Source organism: Haliaeetus albicilla, chromosome 9, assembly GCF_947461875.1.
Source record: "Haliaeetus albicilla chromosome 9, bHalAlb1.1, whole genome shotgun sequence".
Lineage (NCBI taxonomy): Eukaryota > Metazoa > Chordata > Aves > Accipitriformes > Accipitridae > Haliaeetus > Haliaeetus albicilla.
In genome coordinates this window covers 37,163,184-37,185,968 of record NC_091491.1, presented here as the reverse complement: position 1 = coordinate 37,185,968, position 22,785 = coordinate 37,163,184, and the positions used below count along the sequence as shown (strand labels likewise).

The 22,785-nt window shown below is 37.3% G+C and overlaps 1 protein-coding gene across 6 annotated transcripts in view; it reads left to right on the top strand.

Moving 5' to 3' along the window:
• The window catches only part of NLGN1 (neuroligin 1), a 330,636-nt gene that overhangs the window by 240,873 nt on the left and 66,978 nt on the right, over nucleotides 1-22,785 (top strand). The window lies entirely within an intron of this gene.

Genomic DNA, 22,785 nt, shown 5'->3' with positions numbered 1-22,785 from the left:
AAATTAAGTTCAATTATTATCTGCTCACTTGCCTTATCTACCTATTTCTAGAGAAAGTTGTTTTCTCAGTTTATCTCTGGATTCTATCACAAAAACTTCACCTTCAACTTTTTTTAACCCAGAATCTCCATAGTGTACCAATTAAAAGGGCTATCCAGTTACATCTAGCATGGACAAAAGACTTCTTTTAAAATCTAAGAGTCTGCAGTTTGCCTACACGCCTGTAACAGCAAAACAATACTGCGTCTACACAAAGCGGTACTAGATCGAATGAGGACTGTCTTGACGTGGTTCACAGTAAAATCCAACTTCTTCTTGATTTTCCTTTTCAGATACCCTACTAAAGACTAAGATATCTTTCCTTTTCCTTCATTAACTCTTGAAGATCAGTATAAATTTTTACCCCTCCTTCATATTCCTGGCTACATCTATGCTCTTTTGCCAACCCTAATCTTGATCACAAATTTCCAGCAGCCATCACGTGCGTAAGTCTGCCTTGATGACTATATACAGTTGCTCGATGGAAGATTGTTTCACAGACCGAATGGGGAAAAATGTCAGTATTTATAATTAAACTCTGATGTCATAGGGATTCCTTTAAATGGGAATATGTAAGAATTACGATATTCTTATGTTTCCATATTCTATTGCTGTCATTGAAATTACCATATTTACTAAATTGTTAATATGTCTGGCAAAACGGAATGGAGGATATGCATAAATGTATACATAAATGCTAGTGTGCATTTGTGTGCATATATGTATTTCTAGCCTGTTACACAACACTTGATAATGGACAGATCTGAGAGAGGCGTGTAAGATTGTAAGAAGTGGAGCTGTAAAACTTCTAGGTAAGGACACAACTATTAGTCTGAAATTTGTCTTGCAGAATAAAATAGGCCACAGAAGAGAGATGGCTTTATTAGAGGATGAACTTACTAGTTATGCTACATAATTTTGGAGCTTTTGGGCTTATTTTCTGTGGTGTAAGGCATGCCTATGTCATCCATAGACGCTGAGCAACTATGCTGTTTTGCTTCAGGATCTGATTTTTTAGGGGCTGACTAGACTGATTAATAAAAATCAGTTGTCCTAGATTTAATTTTCTGTATTTTATGTGTGAATGAGTGTATTGTTTCAATAAAAGACATATTTTGATATTTTCAAAGTAGATTTAATCAGTATGTGCCACATTTACCAATGCTGAGTCTGAAAATTAAAAAGAAATTATAAATTAAGGGAAGTTTAAATCAAAAAAGAATTGCTCTGGCCAAAATTAAGATATCAAAATGTCATCACATCAATGTATAGTGTTAAAGGCTGTTGGTGGCATTTAATGCTACAAGTTCTTCCCAGAATCTTTAATTTTTCTCAACATCGTATAATGCGGTAAAACAGGATATTGTCATCATGTACTTCAGTCCGGAAGGAACTGAGTTTATGGTAGAGTGTCTTGATTACTTGAATTGTCAAATTATCCAAAATTTATTCAGTTCTTCAGTTCTTTGGCATACAAAATTCTCGCTGACTTCAACAGCAATTCCCTGTATTAAACAGACAAAGTACGCTTATTCTGTAACTGCAAGAAGGCTTCTTTTTTTATGTGAGCCCATTCTGAAAAAAGCATAAATTATTCTCAAAGGCCACTCAACACATTTATTTAAGGTCTGATTTTGCAATTCATGTGGAAGAAAAACATTCGGATTTTCATAGGCTAAAGGTCTAGTAAAGGGTACCTTTCATTTTCAAGAAGAAAAGAGGACACCAAACTCCTATGTACTCCTTGGGAATTCCAACTTAAAGGAGAATTTCTTTCTGGAATTTGATTCACGGTCAATAATCTCTCATGTTTGCAGAATGTGCAAAAATGAACAAATATAGTAAACTATGGCAATATTTGAACTATATATAGTGTGTACCATAAATAAAATAGATTAAAAACTGGAATATAATAAATAGATTGTAATAACTCGTTGCATATCTTTAGTGCCACCTATATGCAAGCAATGGCGCAAGAAAGTTAAAGCACATTCCTGGAAAGTATGTTGATTGAACTGACTCCGTCAGCAATGTTCACCCCCAAAGTAATAGCAAATAAATGTATTAAATGGGAAGCTGTCAACTTAGTAATAAGTTATTGTCTTCTAGTATAGTGACATAATATTTTATCCTACAAAGAGTTCTTCCAATTAGCCAGCTTTACAATAAGAAACTAAGATACAATAGTAGCTTTCTATCATATTGCTTTGAATGAGATCCTTGCAATTAAACTTTTGAAACTGCCTTCATCCTTTTAAAAGAAAACTTTACAATCAAGCCTAAAATAATCACAAAAGTTATTGTATAAGCGCTTGTTGGCTTATCAAATTTCAATTCTAACTCACAGAGAGTTTGAGCTGGCTTTTATTTCATTAGTGTATCTGTTTTGTATTTTGTTTTGTGCACATCACTTGCAAGATTTAAGTCTCAGTACTTTGCTATTGGACTTGCTTTTTTTATTTCCAGCATGACTTAATAACCGAAAGAAGCCAAGTGAAATCTTGTTCAGTGTTGCTATTAACTTGCTACACACAAACTATTAAGCTTTTGCAGGAACTGAGTTTCAGCCGCAAGTAAGTACCTAGTTCTGTAGAGCGATTTTATTTTATATCCAAGTAGTAAGAACAAGTTGATAACCCTGTCTATGCCACCTGAATGTAAAGCCACAAAACTGTGAGTCTCTTCATAAATTTTTTTGCTGTCTTACTAAAGGGTACAAAATACTTACATCATTTCTCCAAAGACAGCATGAAGTAGAAGCATATAGCCCTGCCAAAGACAAGTAATTCAGTCTATTCATGTTTGCCAAAAAACCCATTAAATGTGTGTTTTCATATTTCAGTGTCTTTATCACTCTATATTACTACCAGTGGTTTTGAAATCAAGCATCACGTGCTGTATATAATCTTGTATTTTAGTAATATATGCTGATATTTGGTCCTTGCTCATGGCAATAGGAGTTGCATAGGATCTTTCATGCAAATCACTTGACAAAGTAATTTTTGAAAGAGATGCGGAAACAAGGATGCGGGTAGGTCAGGGTTATGTCAGAAGGCCAAGAGTACTTGAAATGGTTATAAGGCCTTGATCTTCTGCCTCCAATCCCTCAACACTTAACAGACAAGTAATGCAGACGTCCGCTATAAGAATATTACAGTGTTAATGCTGCAAAATAGGGAGAGGATTTATGTCTATAACAAGACTGAGTCTAAATGATGACTGTTGAGGAGTTACTGATGTATCCTGTACCATTACATTCTGCCCCGTTAGGGAAAAACCAAGTGCAAATGCTATACGGATATTTTACCTTATAGCAACTCCCTACTTCCTCAACATGTACAGGCGTATCTGGCATTTCAGCTTCAGAATGGAGCAGTCCAAATCGTATCAGGGTTGCTTGTAGCAGAAATGCTTCCTGTGTGCACTCAGGTTGAAATAAACCTAACCGAACAACCCTGTAGATAACAAAAACGCCAATGACCTCACGAGGGTCAGAATTTCAGCTCTGGAATTAAGACACCAAAATGACTGCTCTTTCTACAGAGCTCTAAGAGGGGTGTTTCTCAATCCCTTCTCTAGATCATGCATTCTGCTCTGCTCAGAATATCACCTTCAGTGTCTAATAATCAATTTTCATCTGAGAATAATGAGACAAAGAAGCGTCTGACAATGTGGTTGCCAACCTGCAAAGAAACTCTTTTTTTTTAATTGAAAATATTATAATTCATTTTCAAGCTTTTCAATGAAGAAACTTTAAACACATCACTGATTGCTAAGCGTTGTTTAAGTTGTCCTGTAATTTGAGATTCCTTTTTATGAGAGATCTGAAAAAGTTCTCGAGTAGGCCATAGAAAAAGAACACCATCTCTTTAAAAAAAAGCAATAGCTTTCAAGGCCCAGGATGGCCTCTGCACTGAGATTAATAAAGCTTGACAATACATTCTGAATGCAAGCAATGACTTCTATTACAAGGGGAAAAATGAAAAAGCTGCTATTACTGACATAGTCAATAGATTGCACCTCAGTGTATACTGTACTTTCTACATTTTTAATATAAATGTGTTCAGTTTCAGAGACGGGAGCATTATCAGCATTCATTTTACTTGAGGCAATAATGTGAGAAGTTGTGTCTTGTGTAATAAATAAATAACCTGTCTTTAAAACCATTTACTCAGATTGCTTTTCCCAAATGCTTATTTAGAGGTGCTCTGGAAGGTGTCATATACCAACACCGCCATGTTATAAGGATTTTATAAAATGCAGGTTCCTTATTTTCTATTTAATTGTTAGTGGGGTATTTTTGTTCTGCTGGTTTTAGGAATAGTATAATGGTGGTCTTGTACGATGGTGCGATGGTGTGATAAGTTGTAAAATGTGGCTTGAAGCCCCCGTATTTCTCAGGGGTTCTTGGTGGTCATGAAGACCTGCCACTAGAGGCCAAAAAGCTTTCCATCGTGGCTGGCAATTGCCCCTCTTTCAGTTTGAGACTTATCTTTTTCTTCTGTTGTATTTTTCTGGGCTTGAAAGAATGGAAGAAATTGTCTTCTCTCTATAAATATACATATTCAGATCTTCATAATCTTTGTAGCACCCGCTCGTACTAAGAAATTATCTTCTCTGTGTAAATGGATCATGTTAGATGGCACTTAATTATAAAATAAGACACTGAGTTAATTTGTGCTTTGTGTGGTCACTTCTCTGTATCCATCTTGGCAAATACATTCATGTGAACAAACCCTTTTCAATCTGTTCAGAAGGACAGAGAAGGAAGTATGTAAGGCACAGGTAGCTCATAAGAGCATAAAAATGAGAAATTATCAGCAAACTTTGAATTACTTCTAACAATATCTAATATTGAAGGAGGTGTTTTGTACTCATCTGATGTCTGGCCATAACAGATTTTTCTTTTAACATAATCAGAACAATGGGCTTGATATATCTCTAATACCTTTTTTACATCAGCACAAATGTACTGATTTCATTGGAGTGACCCTTGATTTACACTGTTGTAAAGAAAGAAGAATCAGGCTGTAAATATATAAGGGAGGGAAAGCATAACTGTCTTAGACGTCTAGAGACTCTAAGTACAAAATAGAGGAAGATTTATTTAGAGTGGCTCAGGGGTTGTAGCTGGCATAATAGGCTATAATAGAGCACAGGAAATTTAGGCTGACTGGAAACTGCATGGTTTACTGTTCTGTGGCTTAGCTATCAGTGGCTCAAGGTGAAAACTCTGTTGGTTAACAGATAGACACGTTTCTGACTATAGTTTAAAGAAACAGGTGGAGGTGAACATACACCGTTTATGCATTCCTAATTCTATACTCTTCTAGTGCTAGACCTGGTTTGTAACTCAGAAAAATCTTCCCCTCCTGAGAAATTTCCCCCCTCCCACTTCAAATGGCGGATTTTGAAGTTAAACCTAAAAGTTTGTTCTTTCTCTATTCAGCACAGAAAATCTCTTTTCACTAGTAAGGGTGCTCTGTATAAAGTCTTCTGCGCTACTTTCTTTAGGTCATACAGGGAAACCTAATTTAGTAATATTACAGAAGGCAAAACTTGCCGTTTTCTGTCCTAGAACTCGGCACTGATCTGATTACTTTTGACTGTGATTCCAGGTTATCTACTTAATTTGTCTACAGTGTTTTTACCAACATGTGTTTTCCCGTGAGGAACATATTATTTTGGTTGTTGCCCTGGGGAAATCTAAACAAAACAAAACAACAACAAAAAAAAGATTAAGTACAAGAATTCCTTTTCATAAAAAGGAACACCATATACCCAATAAATGACAGGCTTGTATTTAGAAGAATGTTGAAATCAAAGTATTTTCAGTCTGCACTTTCCAATATAAATTGCTCATTTCAAAACATAATGCTCTGCATAATTAGCTCGCACAGTTTCAGCATCAGGGCTGTGTATCAGTCTAAGTGATGTGGTAAAAGCTAGGGGTAGTAAAAGAAACTGATGCCCACCTACAGAGCTGCTGCTGGAGAGTCTCTCCCGCTCCCGCATTTCCCATTTTCTGCTGGACAGAGGTGCTCTTTTCCTGGTGCTCTTTCCCATCTCTCCTCTCTGTGGCTCTTCCAGGGGCACAGAAATCACTAGAACTGGAGCGGTGGTGACAGTTTTGATGGTGACACAGTTTCCATCTTCTACCTCCCATACAGCAGGGTGGCAGTGAGAAAATTCAGCCTTGAGCCGCAATTAGCAATTGCCCACTCATTTCATCTGAAGCGCAGTCATTTAACTAATGACAGCATTTCTTCATCTGGAGATAACGTGACAGATAAAATGGGGTTCTGTGAATCACACCATGGATGTGCATGAAAAGATTATTTTAATTTCTAATTGAGTATGTCAGACCAGCAGACCTGAGACCTATTCCAGCTCCATCCAGTATGGAAGGACAATATAAGAAAATTCCTTAGCAAATGCTCTTGTGCTGCCCTCCCCACTGTTCCTTACTTCTTTCCCTTTCCTTTGGATTTAATGAGTAAGCAGCCAGAAGCTTAATTGCGATAGATAGGTCATGGGTGCAGTAGAAACTTAAATATGGTAAGAGAATATTGAGACATTGATTGTTAGCAGAGTTTCCAAGTAATTTATAAAGGTACAGAAGGTGTTATGGAAAATGGTCATTTACCTGGATAAAAATTAACTCTATAGTTTCTTCAGTAGACATATCCTTTATTAGGTCATGTCACGGTTGTTTTAACATAAAGAAAACTGTATTAAACCAACTTTGGATTGCTTATGTTGCAAAAATAATTTTGAAATGTAATCTTTTGTTGAAGAACGACATATCATTATTCCTACTTATCGATTTCATTTAGTTCCTTTAGTTTGTAGGTGTAGTTTTGTTACCAGTGATTGAACTTCAGTAAAACTCAGGTGTGAGTTTCAAGTATTACTACAAATCCCTTAGTGTCTTGGAAGCAAAGTGTGAATGAAGAGCCTGGGCAGCTGCTATTATACCAAAGAACTAGATAATCAAAGATATCAAGCTTTTTAAAGTATAGATCTATTTCTTCGTATTTTTAAAGAAACAAGCTCTTTTGAAAACATGATTTTTATATAAAAAATTAAATTTTTTTTAGCACAAAGCTGAGTGATGCTTTAATACTCTACCGGGTTTTGCCAGCATGCAGGCTCAGAGAAAATTGTTGCTTATCTAATTTTACATACCCCGAAAGCAATTTTGAAAAATAGGAGTCATTGAGTAATATCTTTACTAGTGCCATAAATCAGAGACTTATTTGCATACAAATGAAAGTTGAAACGAAAGTGCACTAAGAAGTAACAGTGCCCTAAGTTAGACATCAACATTAAAATATGACCCCAAGGTTCCACCCTGAAGTAAACCAGAAATCAGAAGATACCTTCTATTGGGAGATATCTTCTGTGTATTTGTTGTTGGGTTTTTGATTTGTTTATTATTTTAACTCTGAACACATTCACAGAAGGATGAAATTATTCACTGGTCTGTGAATACCTGTAAACAATTCATTAAAATCTTATCACTGATAGTATCAAAAATACATGAAATATTCAGTGAATAAATCACATCAACAAGTCATGATTGTAACCTGTAGCAATGCTAATTCAGAAATGTGTACTGAGACGTGTGAAAAAGCAAGCTGCAGAAGATGGAAGTGAGCTCTGTACTTTCTGGTAACCACTTTTTTCAGTGTCATTCAAAAGAGGCAGTGGTGAATTCTGAGACAATAAAATCAAGGTTCGTCAAAGAATGATACTGGCCTTCCTAGGAAAAAACCCCAGTGAACTGGAACAAGATGAAAAAAACCCCCAACGCTTCAAAACACTGTAACAAATTCTAAGACAAATTTGTAGGGTCAATATTGGAGTGCAAATACACAAGTGGCCATTTTGGAGTTAGAATACTAAACTAAATCTAAGCTATAGTGGTCAAGGCAACACCACCTAATTGAAGGCCTAAAGAAAGGAGTTCCACCTACAGGGAACAGATGAAAAAGGTTCCAGATGAAACGTATTGGAAGGCTGCAAATGACATATGTAATTTTCAATAAAAGAGATACAGCAATTTTCCCTATGGTAAGGTCAGCGGATGAAAAAGGGCTATGTGCAGAGTTTTTAGAAATAGAATGTATTATTTAGAACAGTCCTTCCTTTTAGTTTTTCGGTCGGTGAATGAGAGTGTAACTTTAATTACACATTTGCTTCTTTCAGTGAAGACTTTTCTCTGGGCTCAAGTTTGTTTTTTGGGTTTTTTTTAACCTTAGCTCATTTTGGTAGTCTTTAAGCACCCCTACAGTCCTGTTGCCTTTGTGCCTACTTAAGTAAGCACTACTGAATCTGTGTAAACGGTTATTGAATCAGGCTGAAGGCTGATTATAAATGTATACTAAAAACTGTATATATGGACATAAAGGCTATTTTCACATAAATCAAAGAACAGAGACTTTTTAAATTATTTGAATGAGTTGCATAATGAGTAGGTTTGTTGGCAAGCTAATATCATTACTGCTTGAAATTACATTTCCGTTACAAAATCTATTCCCATATATATAGGTCATCGTAGCAGTTTCAATGAAATTGTATTTATACAGTCCTGTTTCATTTGTCTCAGATAAAACAATGCATTGGTGGCACCATCCTCTGTCCTGACTGCAGACTGAGCAAACATAATGTCAGTGGATCTAAAGGTTACGAAGTTACTAAGGAAGGATTAGTCAGAGATTTAATAAGCAGATTTTCTTTGGCTGGCCAGCACAACCTTTCTCGGGTCCCGAGATAGGGCCTTCTAGAAAAAAGATATAAGTCTCTGGGCTTTTTATATTCAGTGATCCAATCAGGATTTAATGAGGAAAAAAAAAGGCATTAATTATACCAGAACTAATGGCATCTTTTCCTTTATTTTCTCTTTATATATTTAAATATCTTAGTCTTTAGTCAGAAAGCAAGCCAAGGCTTTCTCCACCTTGCTCCAAGCTCCTTTGCCGCCATGCAATCCTCGGTCTTTCTTGCCTGAAACTTTGAACTGAAGCACCATTGCAAACAAGGAAAATTTAAAGTCCTAAATTGGTTCCTCTTTGATGCATTCAATTAGAAGTGCCTCAACTACAATTGACCCCCACAGTGTTTAACAAAAAGCTATGATTACTTTGATTGTACCAAGCTACAGTGACCACTTCAGGTTCCCATCAGGTTAGTCCTGCAAGAATGATTCAGATGATGCCGAAGAAAAGTGTCTAAAGATCAAAATAGAAATCGGTAAGGAGGAAACTGCTACAGAGGAGAGGGAGGGAAGGAAGATTATCACGCGCTTGTGAGAGAGGGTTGGGTGCTGGCAGGGAGCTACTGGTTACTAAAATAAAAGCTTGTTTTGGAGTGGTACAACAGACCAAATAGATTGATCTTCAGTCTGCTTTCTGGTTGAAGTTAGTTTCTATATGCAAAATTTCTTCTGTCCTGCTTCCATGTCTGATCACTAAGGTTTGAATTTAATTTCTTTCTGAGACCACTTTATTAACTCAGCCTTAATTCTTCTGCAGCTCTTCACCAGACGCAGGGTTATCGCTTCTTTGAGGCTATCTGAACTGGCTGACTGTGTCCTTCATGCAACAAAGAATCAAAATTAGTGAATCAGGCAAATTTGCTGCACTAAAGGGAATAATCAGCCATTACGGAGCCTGCTGGGTTGGCTAACCTTAGACTTCTGCAGAGACGCACCCCAAAAATTACATGAGTGTTTCAAGTCAGAGGCTCAGCCTACAGCTCTGGAAGGAGTTGTTAGAGATGCTTGGTGGAAAAATGTTTAACATCAGTTGCTCCCTAGGAAGTTTAAGTTCTCTCAAACTATAACTGTCTCTTGAACGAAGAAGAATCTCTATAGAAAATAATAAAGTATGGACTTTGTGTTGTTAGTATTCCGGAGAGATTACACTAGTGTACATTTTATATTTTCAATGCATTACGTAGTCAAACATTGTATAATTCACCAAGGACGTTATAGCAATGTTTTAGAGGCTAAACTCTTCTCAGGAGTAAGCAGGCACAGTGTCATCAAAGGTGACACATCATGCCCATTTCCTGTCTGGTTGCATTATGGAGAGGAAGATCTCATTTAACACAAATTCTACCCTTCTGTAATGTCCATGAATGAGGATAGAGTGCTGGGTTGGACATCAGATCAGTAATATCTGCAAACACTGGCATTTAATTGAAGAATACCTCTCCTGCAGACCTACTTACAACTGATCCTTTGAGATCTGTGGGAATGTGAGTAGATAAAGGCGTTATAAAAATTAAATAGCCTCAGTTTACCCTCAGCTAGGCTGTGAGATGTGAAAGATATGTCAAAATTTGACGGTAAATAGGTTTAATTTCCATCATTTTGCTTGTAGTCTTTGAATTTTGCCGATGATATATAGTGCCACCACATGATTATCTTAAATTCAGTCTACTCTAGGGGTGTTTAAGGGACCTGCTAAACTACTATTAATAGTGTCTCAGTGGACCTGCTCTGCAATTTGGGGATGACAGTAATTTTTCAGTTGGTCAAATATTTACCATAGGGGTCAGGTATTGTGTAAATTAGTATTCTATGCCTTGGTAAAATCAACTTATTATAATACAAATGGGTTTATTGTGACAGTATCATTCTTCCCAGTTCGTATTTTTCTGCATCACAGTACAGAAATGTGCTTTGCTAGGTTAAGAGTTCTTTTTTTGAAGAATCCTAGGGAAAAATTAATAGAGGACATGAACTCTGTCCTTTGAGGTGTATTAATTTGGCCAGACTGGAAGACCTAGTAAGTGTCTGATCATAGGATGCATAAAGTGTAATATAACCAGTGGCATGAGTTACATCCTTGATCTCTGGGATAGATCAGAAAATCTGTTTACAGAACTAGTTAATTGAATATGCACTGTAAGATCTTTTCAGATTTCTTATTAACAATATTACCAGTAATAAATGAAAGTGTATCTATTGTTTAAAATGGAACATTCATTAAAAAAAAGTCTGTATTCAAAATGAGTTATTTAAAACCAGTCGTTTGTTCATTAAAGCTAAATGATAATTCACATTGAAACAGCTGAACATCCCCTCACCAAAGAACTGAAAAATTTCCACACATATTATCTACGTTATCCTAAGCGATCACTGTTGCTTGACTGCATCCCCTAGTACATGCAGTGAGAATGCCATGCAATGTAATCATCAAGTAATTAAAGGTAGCATTATACAGGTGGAATTATACAGAATTAGGAACCTGTTAGAATTTCAGCTGTAAGGTATTTGATTCAAATGTAGTGTGGCAAGCAGAACTTAAGTGAACACCGAAATGCCCCATTTCTCATAAAATCTCACAAACAAAAAGCTTTAAGAATATCATGTGAGTCTTGTTCCATTGTGATTAGAGATAAAACCAAGGAAAGCTGATTGGTTTTGTCAATCTATTGGTCTAAAACAAACAAACAAACAAATAGCATTTAAGCTGCATTCCCATAGATCAGATTATCGTGAGCAATTACTTTTCCATACACACTTTATCTATATAAGGATATTCCCATAAACTACAAGTGTTTTCTTTGTGTTCGTGCCAAATTGCATGGCTGTGCTTAACAAACAGAGGTCATTCATGCCACAGTTGTTACAAGCTATTAAAACTCAGAATGAAATACTTAGAGCGTTCATCTTGCAATTGGCAGAAATACTGTGGGCTGATAAACACTTGTGATTGGCAGCTGCTAAAAAAAAAAAAAGAAAAGAAAAAGCTCGGGGCTTTAATGTATATAAAGAACAGGTATATCAATAATGTAGAGTTAATTTAGCTATATATACATTTTAATGCCAAAATATTGGAGGGAAGAACAGCTGTCAGAAAATTCCTGACCATTCCTTGTCATTTCATAAAATGGACTGGCTAAAAAGCAAGGGGAAACCATAAAGTTATCATTCTTCCTTTCTTTTCACTAAATACTGGGTGATCTCTTTAGTGGACTAATCATTCCTGACTGCGATTTTTGAAATGGCAGAGTAAATTGCACAGCTGAAGTTAATGAAGAACTCTGAGATTTGACAAATTTATTTCCTCTGACAAATACCAAATGTTTATAGAGCTTGCTTTAGTTTCAAGCCATTACAGGTGCAGCAGAGATGGAGGAATAACTTCACTTAAAAATGATGATTTTGCCAGGGAATAACACAATCATCCTGTTAATCGGAAATATATTTCCTTTCAAGTGCAGTAATTAAGTAAGCAATAGTATTATTAGGTTGACAAATAAGAAATACAAAAAAAAGGAACAGAAACTTCTCGGGAAGCAAGAGAAAGCAGAAGGTTAAGACCTGGGCTACGGTCTGGAAGAGGTTTGTAATTGCGTTGTTGTCTGGGTGTTGACTGGCTGATTGAACAGCCTTGGAGGTGTCCACAAGCTGTCAGGCCAGGGAATTGGAGTTAATGGACAGCTAATATCATGATTGAATGGTAAAAGTGGAGCCTGATCTCTTTGAGGATGGAAAATCAATAGTCTATTAGATTTGTCAGGATGACAGGGGGAGAAAAAAGCGAAAGTCTGCTGTATTTGCTTGCATTACCAGGGCTGCTCTAATTAAGCACCCACCTTGAGATGGAGGGGAACCTGGAGAATTGAAGTAGTAATGAGATTCAGGCTTGAAGTAAATGAAGTAACTGCAGCATAAGGCATGCTGGCAGACAATTAAACCTCTTTATCAATGCTGCTTCTTTCCAGAAATAAAATCTCATATGGCAGCTATAAAATAAGGTTGAGCCTGGTATGATCATAAATCGTACTGCAGCTTGTGGTTGTGTGCGTTATTGTTCAAGTTGTTCTGGAGTTGTTTTCACAAAAATTGTAGATGCAGTGGTCAATGCTGAGCTTCCTAAATGAAAGTTTCTGCTCCTATGAGTATGTGTCTTGCTTAGAATTATTCTGCATCAGACCCGTGCTCTTTCACTATTCACTACCAGTATCCAACATGACACTCCCGGCTTGCTGATAGCACGGCGTATCTGGGTACGTGCCAGCCAGTTCAGTGGCACAAGGTAGCTCTCATTCTTCTTCTCTTTTTCCTTCTTGCCATCAGGAAGTAACTAAGCTGCCTAATTCAATCAACATGCACATATCTCATCCAAACTTGATAGTAAATGTAATGCTTCTGACGTTGGGAATGTTAGGAATGAGCCCACATTCACCAGAGTTCAGTGCTGCACGGAATTGCTGCTTTGGATTAAACCTGCAATCCTCCAGGGCTTCAGATGCCTCACACACGTACAAATGTATAGTAGTATTATTTCTGTTATCTCTTTCCTAATCAGCGCGGTTGAGCAAGTGAAGGGCTTGGGGCTCAAGATTTTTTGTGGGAGAACATTTTACTTTTGCAATAAGCAGCGGCAGCAAAGGTGTGCCTTTCTTCTCCTAGCGTTTAAACCGACCGCTGCTGGATGATCGCGCCAGTGTTCTGTGCGTTGCTTTGCATCATTTTTCATCGCTTTTCAGCAGGCAGGTTTATGGGGGAAGAAATTCCTTTACCTTGCAGCCCCCCTTTGCCCCATACCTGAAGTGATAGCTATTCACTCTACCAAATTGAAGCCAATCTGTTGCGCGCTCTGTTTCTTAGAGGCGGAAGTCAGTAGGTATTCTACACAGTTAATTGCAATTTGAAATTGAAAGTATGTAATTTGGGTTCTTAATACTTTTGGCCTGCCACTTTAAGTTAATTGTACTATCAGTTGCTGAATGTTCCAAATGACAAAATCAAGAAAGGGTTCTACATGCACATATCCATGACCGTTTTTGAAGTCATTTGTGAGAGAATTTGCAAAGACTCGACAAAAGTTCTTTGATCAAGGAGAATGGTTTTATATCGAGTGATTGGCTTTGTCAGGACTCTTCTAAGTGATAATCTGCACTAAATTCCTAAGTAGGCTCAGAGGCAAGACCACACTGTTTATTGCACTTTGTTGTATTTCTGTGAGTAGATGTTTCTGTTCGATGTGTAGAACCAGAGAAACTTTCTCTATATAAGGTCACTACTGCCTTTGTTTTGGCTATTTGTATTTGTTAGCCTTTTAACGTGAAAGGCAATTTATTCTACCGTATTCTATGTTTCCGTTATGTCTATAGTATAATCTATATTAGAATATGAATATAAATAATTCTGTGTATCTAAAGAGGTATAGGAAGTGTTTTGTGGGTGATAGAGCTATACATATGAGCCAGCTGTTTCTTTCACATGTATGTAGCTGAGTGTTCATTTGGTTGGCTTCCCTTCATTATGGATTCATCTTAATTGGAAGTTATGAAATTAATTTCTGCTATTTACTATGCCTTATTTGACTTTACCTCAATTTAAAGATCCACTGGTTGCTCTTAATTTCATCTCAAAATCCCGTCTGCTTTGATCTTATTTTTTTCATTTACTTCCATTGCTGCATTGGTTATACCAGGCTTAAAGATAAAGGAATGAAGTTTAAGACTATAGCTCTCTTCAGTCTGGACTTAATGCAGGCTCAAAGGTGGGGTAACTGAAAGATCTTCACATTTTCTTCACAAGAAAATACTTTGTAGTTTGATCTCATTTCTTTTTATAAGGATCTTATTACAGATTGTGGTGATTACGCTTTAAAATTTATTATGTAAGTGCATATCATATATATTTGAAATATCAGATGATTTTCTTCATGTATTGAGGATGTTTCTTGCACTATTCCATTAGTTTGTTTCGGTTAGTAGATTAAATAAATGACAAGTGACAGAGTGGTTTAAAATGAGTGCCTTGTACAACCTGCCTTCACATCTGCTGTGGTTTAGAATAAAAACAGGTATGAGTACAATGACCTTGATTTAATCTTTGGAGAATGTTTGCAGAGCATTAAAAGTTCACAAGTTGTCATGATGATGAACTAATCGACTCGTAGGAGGATACCAAGCAAGTATCTGAGTCTGAAAGTGTTTGACATTTTCTGGTGTGTTGTGAATGTCTCACTGAGGGGGCTGGACCCGCTGGGAATCGAATGCTCTGAGACGCTCTTTGGCGCTGGTCAGCATTTCATTAAGTCGGGTCTTAAAGTAGCACAGATTTAAGTTCAGGTCTTACTGCAGAGTTTTGTAATATAGTTTGGAAACTGCTTATTCATGTTGTCTCTTGACAGGAACTGGTCAATGCTTTGCTGCCATGTCATTTGAAACATAAAATTAGAATTTAGCATAGTGTAGGATTAGATTTTTTGTTACAAAATCAAGGTTCATTATCAGTCTGAGTGTGATGCTTTCTCTAAAGAAGTGGATTTTGAGCCTGCAGCAGCATCAACTCAACTTGGTAAGAGATCCTGTGGTCTGTAAAGGTGCAAAAAAAATGAACAACTTTTAATCGAAATGTTGAGCAACACAATAGCAAGTATGAGTCCCCATAGAAAGCATAGGACTAACACACAATTATGTATTCTTCGGTCTAAATGTGCAGAAATACAAAATAAATGAAGGGCCTTACCCAAGTACAGTAGTTCCCTGAAATTATTACATTGACGTTATTACAGTGTATTTATGTGATAGAAATAAACACACATTCTAAGAACTAAACAGATTAGCTTTCCCTAGAGGTGGCAAGACTCGGGATATTTTTTAAATTAATGGGTAGAGTTAATACAGAAGCCAGAGACCCTCAGTGACAGCAGCACTGATAGCCTGGCAGCACCTACCTCTTATTTATACCAAGAGGACTGCAGCTTTGCTTTCTTTGCTTATCTTAGTTTGGCACTTAAGAACTTCGAGGGGGAGAGAAGACTCCCTGATACATTCTTGTTGATGTTGGCAAAATACATCTATTTCAAATGGTATACTGATTTTTGACAGTCTGGCTGAAATCCGATCCACTGAAATGCATATATCATTGTAGGCTAGTGCAAATGTGGCTGTATAAATCATTCTTTTGACATACTGGTGTTTCAGTGATATTTCTTAACATTCTAGTTTTCAGCATATGCTGTTCAGAATTCGGCACCGGTGTGGCAGACTAACTGTATTAGGGCTTAACAGGAACGCAGGAAAGTGGACTTTTCATTGCACTGGTAGCTTAAAGTAGCTAATACTCAGTCTTTATTTAGGTTACACCTCCAGTATATGAAGAATTAAGATAACAGTGCAGAACTTCTAACTTTTGCTTTTAAAATAGTTTCAAAATAGCTTTGGCTTTTATTAATGAGAATTGCTTTGACAATCTTCAGTAAGATACTTTTGATTTTGTCTTCACTTGGAACTAACGTCTCTAAGAAGAATTTTATAATCTAATATTCCAACAGTGATACATGTGAACAAATTTTAAAAAGAAGGCATATGGGTTTTAAATTCTGAGAAATTTTTGTTTAAATTGTATTGTAAACACAATGCAGCTGGAAGTGATCATTCTATAATTTTACAAAAAAGAACAGATATGAAAGAAAAGGTTTTTCGTTTCAGGCACTGGTCACTTTAGAATTGGTTTTTACTTCAGATTTTATGGTGGCTCTCCGATAAATCCTAGATAAGCCATTACTAAGGCTGACCAGTACCATGTGAAGGTATGATACAGTCTAAACCAAAGGCCATTTAAGCAGGCAAAAATCTTTCCACTCGCTTCACTGCATTTCAGACAATGTCTATAGCTTTTAGTTTCCGTATCTGTTCTTCCCGATGCCTGGGAATGTGTTTCTTTACGTGCTTGTATTTTTTTTTTGCCCCAAATCCTAGGTCATTAAGTTCAATTGACATTTAAAAAGTCCTGCTTTTAGATGTAGATCTCAGAACTACCGCTGAGTGCGAGTCAGTTTTGGTTGTATAATAATGCCAAGCATTTCCATTTCCAGTACTTGAAAGAATTGAGTAATAAAAAAGATCAGGCTATGAGTGACAACTTAAAACCTTACTTGCTAGACTGAAAAGGTTATAAAGTTACAATTTAATGTGTATATACTCCAAAATTTTAAAGCAGAATATAGATAATTCTAGTAGCTCTATAAATACTTAACTGAGCTCTTCAGGCCTATTTTTCTGATGCTACGTTCATTGCAACTATAAATTTAAACTATACTGTGTCAAAGGAACAATTACAGTTTGTCACAAAAAGGAAAATTTAAACCCATGTCCTTTTCTTTATAAATTATTAGACATATAAAACGTGTTATTTTCCCCTTAAATTTTAAATTCATTTAATGTCAAGTTCACTGCCATCTGGATACATGGTTTTATGCACTTCTTAAGGAGGACTTACTCAGCTAATTTTTGCTTCAGTTCTAGTGAAAAATCTTTCTAAAACAAGTTCTCGCTGTTTGCAGAGAGATGCATCTTGAGCATGCTGACCAATTTGTGTTTAGGATCATAAATCACATTCCATTAGGCATATTAGAAAACAAATTGTTCTTTTCAAAATATACTTTATGGAATATTAGACATGATGCAGCATAATGGAACTAAATCTTCGGTGAATATATTTTGTGTAAAATGGATCCAATTTGTGTTTAAGGAAGAAAGAAGTTAACGTTCTCTTTACACAGTGCATTCCACAATGCAATTTATTAGCATTTCGTTCATAGGGACTGGAATTTTTCCAGCTGCATTCAGCTGAGATTGTCTGACCTTGGGTTTGAGTTCAGATAGTACATTCTCCCCAGTCTTTTGAGTGTATTTATGCGGTCTGTACGTTTTAAACAGAGAATATTGATTTGTATAGGTTGTGAAAACAATATCTAAAAGCAGTTTACCACGTATGCTAAAGAAATGGAAATAGATCATTTCACTTCTTTCCCAGAGACCCAGCTTCTTTTGATAGTGCACATGTTTGTGTTATCTTTAGTATGTAGCCTTAATGAATGCTTTATCTTTGGCAGTAATGTGCAGAGCATAAGTGGTATTGGCCTTGGAGGGCTTTTTGACTTAATTTGCTGGATGCAAAGCCTCTGTTTCCAATAATTTATTATGTTTCAAAACCATCTCTGGGAATATAAAATGTGCACCTGAGGCTAGCTTTTATTTATTTCCAATCAATTTTTGAAGCTGCACTATTTTCTGGCATGAAAAAGTAGATATCAATCTACCTTTTTTCTGCCACACACCCCCCAACCCCTAATATTTAAAGCATGAATAAAATCAATATGATCATATATTGATTTGTATAACATCTTTTATATGCTTCAAAGTGCATGGCAGAATTAGAAATCGTGTTAAACTCCAAAAATAATTTGATGGCAGATTACGCTAAGTATTTAATCACTCCAAAAAAACCCAACCCTAACAAATGCCTTGGCTGAATGTCTCATACCACAATTGATTCTCTTGCACTGGATTTCAGACTTTGTAAAGTATATATTAAAGAGCTTAACTAGTAAATTAGAAGACAAGATAACTGCAATGTAGATAAATGAACATTGCTTAGAGAATTTTAACCAGATTTTTGCCTAATTATTTATTCTCTACCGTGTAGTAAAACTGAGCAAAACCAACTCCGTGGAAATACTGGATTTCGAATGGATTGGTTTTGTGTAACTGGGAGCAGAGCGTGCATATTTGCATTTATTTGCATCTCATATTTTAAGTCGCAAGGTGTTTTGGCAGGGTTTGTCATTCATTAGCCATTTCTTCAATGCTCGGTCTAAGAGGATCATTGTCTTGGCTGGGAACCGAACCCCCTCGGTTGGGACATTAAAAAGAAAGGAAAGGAGCATAAACTCTCTGTAAATATGAGAACTTCAAATAGTTTTTACCTTGTTCATATTCCCGTGCGGTGAAAGCCTGTTCAAACACTCACCATAGTTACTGGCTAGCTTTGGTCATTTTTCTACCCAGCTGGACAAATGGGGTAAAAACCCAGGTGAAAAAGCAGTGCTGTAAATCTTCTTTATCGCTTCCTATGAAAGCTAAACCTACAGCCCGCAAAATGTATGTGCTTTACTTCACATGCCTAAGTCATCCTCTCGAAATCGATGGGACTTCTGAGGGGCATAGATTTAAACAAGAGCATCACTCCTTACAGGTCCCGGATCAAGATTTATGGATGCACTGTGTATGCTTCAGTGAGAAATTTTGGCCACCAAAGCACATGAGGGTTCCTGGATTAGGCCTCGTGGTGGCTGGGCTAGCTTGTCTGTTCAGTTTGTACGATAGGCTCCTCTACGGACAGGGTGAGGGAGGAGAAAGGATGTCCCCACGGTTCCCAGGAGGGCTGCGGGTGAAGACTGTGAGCGAGGGGAGAGCCTGCAGCACAGGAATATCAAATCGATGCCAAGAGGGGCTGGGAAGAGACACCGCCAGCACCTCTGGGTGACGGAAAAGGAAATTTCATCAGGAGCTCATGAGCCAAGTGGTGCTTGCCACAATCCAGAAAGCTACGCCGAGCTTGGGGGAGAGGAACAGCCTGGAAGGGCAGAGGAGGAAGGGGGAAATTCTTTCCTAAAACCACTTTTCATGTGTTTTCTGTCTTATCTAATCCCTTTGAATTTTCTGTGTCCTAAAGAGTTAATTATTCTGGTTCTTATTCTAATGATATTTCGCCTTTTTAATTTTAAGAGACTGTCTGTCTTTTCTGTGAACTCACTGTAACGAAAAGATCTAGGCAGATTTACCTCAAAGCTTTAGCCAAGTTAAAGTCCTATTACAAGCCATTGAGGTGATTTAATTTTATGACTTCAGGACACTTTTTATGAGGAAAGTTAGTACATGCTGCAATGCTTTGCTGAATCCGGGCATCCTTCTCCTTCGTTCCTATCTGAGCACTTGGTAGGCAAACACCATGGATTCAGCTGTAATACAAGCTGGTGTTTTGAACTGCAGTGTAAGGATATAAGATTTTTTTTATTATTGATTTGGCTTCATCTGCTTAGGTGACCCCTGGCATGAATAGCATATTTAGCTGTGAACTTTGCTTTTTTCTTTTTTCTTTCTTTTTTTTTTTTAATATATAAAGAGCCCAAACTACTTTATTTTTTTCTTTGTGTAGCATAAGCCTTATCTGGCACTAGTTGGTACAAAAAAGCTCAACATCAGAGAACCACAGTATATTTTTCCCTTCCAACTACTATCAGAACGAACACTAGGACCAAAGGCTCTCATTGAAAATAATTCCTTAAATAATCACTTACCTTGAAGGCATTCGATCTGTATGATCTGAATGAAACTGCTGATAACTTCAGAGAAATAGAAGACTGTGTTAAAAATCACTTTCTCCTGGGGACTGAAGTCCTGTCAGTCACATGGTGGATTAGAGGCTTGGCAGCTCGCCAGCCCATCAGACGGCACGTAAGTTCTTTGATGCCAATTGCATTAGCTTTCCTCTACTAATGTGCTACATAGCTTGGAAAATAAAAGAATGAAGGTCAACATACCAGCATGTGCCCCTGGTATAGCAAGGGCTGCTCATAATGTGCGGGAGAATGAAAACGCTTCAGAGTTCAAGCTGCAGGCTGGGTGACCTTCTCCTATGCCCAAGGTCACGAGATTTTTGTCCTCAAGTCCTGAGTGCAACGAGCGCTTGTCAGAGCCCTGGCCCGGGATGCAATTTACTCTGAAATTCCCAAACGGACACAGTTTGCCTTCAACCATTATGGCCAGTTATTTATGTGCAGATGCTGTGGGCTATGAGCTTTCTGCAGAGTGTAACCACTGCTGAACTCCACTCTCACTCTCCTGGTTTTGTTCTTTGTGAGGGCCATAATGCATAGGAATTGGCATAGCTCATGAGTAAAAAATCTAGGCTTTATGACTGATTTGAATGCCCTCAGACAAAAAGTCGGCTTTACGTACATCTTTTCCCACAGGCATCTTGCTATAGAGATGTGTTACAGAGATGGATGACAGACCCATGGGTCTGCTGACTTACGTTAACCATAATAAAGTAGAGACACTACACAAATGATAGATGACCAGAGATGATCGTGTGTTTGCAAGGTAATTAATTGCTACATCCTTCTCTCTCCCCCCGCTTCAGAAACAGGGAGAAAGAACCAAACCACTCCCCAAAGCATCTGAAGTATGATACTTGCTGGGAGGTGAAGCTTATGTATTGCAGCAAAATGTAGGAACAGAAGTTGAGTCTAAGAAACCATCAAAACACGGCAAGGTGACCATATCCTAAGTGTATCTAGTCATCACAAAATAATTGCGTTTGATATGGTGAGGCACGAATCCAGCCATGAAAAGATGTGGAGCCCTCCAGTCTAACCTCCATCCTACCCAGGGTATACTTGAGAGATTTCCCCATCTTTTCTTGTTCCTCACCCTGGACGTCATCTTGTATTCTTCCCACCGTGTGTGCTTTGGAAAGCTTGGAAGACTTCTGCACCACTGCTGACACCGTGCCACAGCCCTTAAATTCACGCTTCACTACTGAGAAGGAGTAAACTGTAACTCCCCGGGTAGCAGTTGGCACAGAGTTTCGCATCAATCAGCTTGTAAAACTGGTAGACTGACACTGAAATCTACCTTGTGACTAGTAAAAGAACTAGAGGAGTATAAAATTGTGGAAGGAAAGGAAGCTCTTTCATATGGAATGACAAAAATCAAATAGGTTATTTTGGTCTTAAGCTGGTTTTGGCCCAAAGGGGGGAAGGGTTTTATTCTAACCTCTGATTTTTCAGTTTTGCACTGTAATAACCTCATCAGGGAGACAGGCTGTAAAGTGGGGAACAATTTGTAATATTTCCCCAGAACTGTTATGTGCTAAATTTGCCCTTCAAGCTTGAAGTGACTTTGGTTTTAAGTCATTATAGGGGATAGACCTCCCAAAGCCAGGGAACTCTACTGTACTTCTCTTCCCTCATACTGATGATAATTAATGCTCATAAAACAGAGGCAAGGGCAACACTGCAACAGCTACCCTTGATAAGTTTACAACCTCATAAGAAAACTCTCATTTCTTGCCAAAACCAGAGTTTAGTAACACAATGTTATCTGACATGGAGTGAAAAAAAAGCTATATTACTTTGCTAGGTTAAAAGCAGTAACAACAAGAATATGTAAACAATGAAGGAAGAACGTACTTTGTCATTAAATGAACGAGGGAGATGATGGATGATGTGGAGATTAAAGTGCAAGAAATGTTGGAGTAATTTTTAATTGCTTAATTTTATCCCTTTTGAATGAAGAAATGTTATATTCCACGACTTCAGTGGTGGCAAAAGGTGAATTATGTATAAAATAGAGATTTGGCCTGCGATTAAATCCTTTACTTAGCTATACACAAATCTGGATCTTCATTTTGCAACTCAGATATACCAGTAATAGCAAGATGAAAAAAAAATACTTCCTGTCTGTAGGACTTGGAGGGTTTTTGATCAGTGCAAAGATGAGTCGTGCAATTTTGGATGACTGACTTTGGTTTGCACATACTGCTCGGGTCTGCTGTAAGCATCCAAATGTTCTGCTCATTCACAGAGCCTCTGACTTTGCAAATTTTGTACTGAAAAAATAATACAGAGCTTGTCCAACCATAACCTTGAATGTGTTAGAGGATAATTGCAGAAGCTTGTTCATATAATTCAAAAGTAAATTTTTTAGGGTTAATACAGGGCATCCTGATACGTAACACTCTTCGCTTTGGCTTCCTCTTCACCTGAGGTTTTCAAAGTGCTCTAGTAATGGTTTTTAATTTCTCTCCTTAAGCAACTACAGTCTGAAGATTTGCAGCATTTATCTAGGGTTTTTTTTAGTTTTAATATTATTTGAGGTACTGGTTTGGGAGAGTACTTATGGATATGTATTCGTATGTAC